This window comes from Parus major, chromosome 1, assembly GCF_001522545.3.
Source record: "Parus major isolate Abel chromosome 1, Parus_major1.1, whole genome shotgun sequence".
NCBI classification, from domain to species: domain Eukaryota; kingdom Metazoa; phylum Chordata; class Aves; order Passeriformes; family Paridae; genus Parus; species Parus major.
In genome coordinates this window covers 87,853,174-87,855,614 of record NC_031768.1, presented here as the reverse complement: position 1 = coordinate 87,855,614, position 2,441 = coordinate 87,853,174, and positions in this window count along the sequence as shown.

Genomic DNA, 2,441 nt, shown 5'->3' with positions numbered 1-2,441 from the left:
ATAATAATAATAATAATAATAATAATAATAATAATAATAATAATAATAATAATAATAATAATAATAATAATAATAATAATAATAATAATAATAATATTTCATTACCTGCATAGGCATCAGTCTTGCCTTTGGTAAATCACAGTACAAAGTAATCTTTTGGCTATAGGAAGGGTTAGCCTGGTAATATACACACCACTAAAAATATTATTTGGCCCTTATGAAAACTAAATCCTTGATGCTGTAAAAGCAAGGTCCACAGAGAAAGGCACAGTCTCTGCCTTTGCCAGCCCTTACTTTCTGATTGTGACTTGACTTTGCACCTAAACTCTCTGCACATTAGTGTCCCTGATTGTCAGATAAGGTAATGGTCCCCAGAGTTACGAAAACGCTTTAGCATCCCTAGACAAAAGGAGAGGTACTGTGGAAGCACAAAGAACTGTTTACATGAGTTAAAAAATAACTTTTAACCTTTGATCTTGAAGATCTATTTCATGTGTGCACCATATGCTCAAAGGCCTGACAGCTTCAGCTTCACCTTTTTTCTGTGGATGCACTCTTTGACTTCACAGCCCTTATGCTTTTAGCTTGATGGCATCCAAGATGTTTCTTAGCAATCATATTCTGCCAGCAACACACATTCTTTGCTCCTCAGGATCTGGGAAATTTGCTGCATTCCTCTCTTTTCCACACTGCTCTTTGGAGAAGTTAACCTCTGAAGAAACCCAACCAAACAAACAGCAATCCCACAAGCATAAGGGATTTGCAGCACGTTGAAAATGCATAGGGGTGGAAAAACAGCTCCATAGTTGTCAGCTGAACCTGATCCAAACAAGTTGATCAAAGATGATAACTTGACTGTTTTGTGCAAAAAGATCTTTGTTTATACATCGGGTGCACAACAAGGGGAAACCATTAGCAACATTGAAGTAGATGGCCTGGAATGAAAAATGTGATGGCTAGGAGAGAGGAGCAGCAGCCTGCAGAAGAAATTCAATTTTTGGAGGGCTTCTGGTGACAAAGGAAATGTTATAGAATGTGTAAGGTTTATTTCAGGCCAGATATTTTTTAACTGATACCCTGCCCCTAATATTTCATTTGATGAATGATGAATGTCTATGAAAGGGGAAGGAATAGACACAGGCATGGCCATGAACACCTTATTTATATGATGACTATGCTGAAGAAGTTTTTTAAAAAATAAACTGCTTGCCCAGGCCAAAGGGTCACAAAGAGAATGTTAACATGGGGAAGGTAGGAAACAAGAGCAGTCCTGCAGTGAAAACTGTGAGCTAACCCACTTGAAAGTTTAGGAGCAGGAGAGGAAAAGGCAGATTCTTTCTCTGCTCTCCTAATATCTCCCTTTCCTGTCCAGCAGTCAACTAGCAATCACACCATCCAGCACTGCCTCACTGATGACTTGATCTCACACCCTAATGTGTCCAAGCATCCTCTCCACCTCTCCTTCCCTGGTTCCAGGCTGCCTGTGCAGGTGAGAGCAGCCATCCTCAGTTGTACTAAAGGTCCACTTAAGAAGGCAGCATACTGTTCCTGTAGACCAGTGACAAATGCTGAGGGAGGGAGTAAATGAACAGTCCAAATGTAGTTCAATTGTCTCCAGGTTCTAAAATCCACCAGTTCTAGTCCTCCCTGAAAGCTTAAACAGTCCTGAGGGAGGCATCGAAATGGCAAATTTATCTTTTGCTTTTTCCAACCCATTCATGATTTTTTCAGACCTCTACCATAACATACCTCAGCTGCCTCATTTCCAAGCTCAACAGCATATTTAATCTCTGCCTCTATGTAAGCTATTCCAGTTCACTGGCAATCTTTGTTCTTTGGTACCTCTTTTAGTTCCAGTATATCCTGTTTTCAGTGGGAAAAAGCAGAGCTGAGGACAGCATTCAGGATGTGGACATGACAGGCTTTTAATCTTCACATGGCATCTCCTAGCCTACTACATTCAATAAGAAGCTGGAAGGTAAACAGCTGGTAGCTGAGATACAAGCAGTTGTAATCACTGTAAGTCCTCTTTGACTGCATAAGTACTTCTAAAAACAAAGAGTAAAATAAATAAAACCAACTACCATTAAAATAAAAAGAAGAAAAAAGCCAATGCAAATTACAAAATTTTTGCCATCACCCAAAACAAACCAGCAGTAGAAAAATAAGTTTTAAAAATGTTGCTAACACCAAGCTACAGTGCCAAGTGTTGTCTCCTGTCTTACAAGATGATGGATGATGGGTTTATTTCAAACTCCAAGCAAAATAAATTGGATTCTGGGAAAAGTTAAAAAATTAATAAGTACAATATTTTCTGAGGGCTGAAAGTGCTACTAGAAAAGCAAACAACTCAAAGCAAGTGTAAAGACTAAAAGAGAAGGAAAACAGTGAAAGCAGTAAGTGTGACAACTACTGATGGAGGACTATGCAATAATCAACAT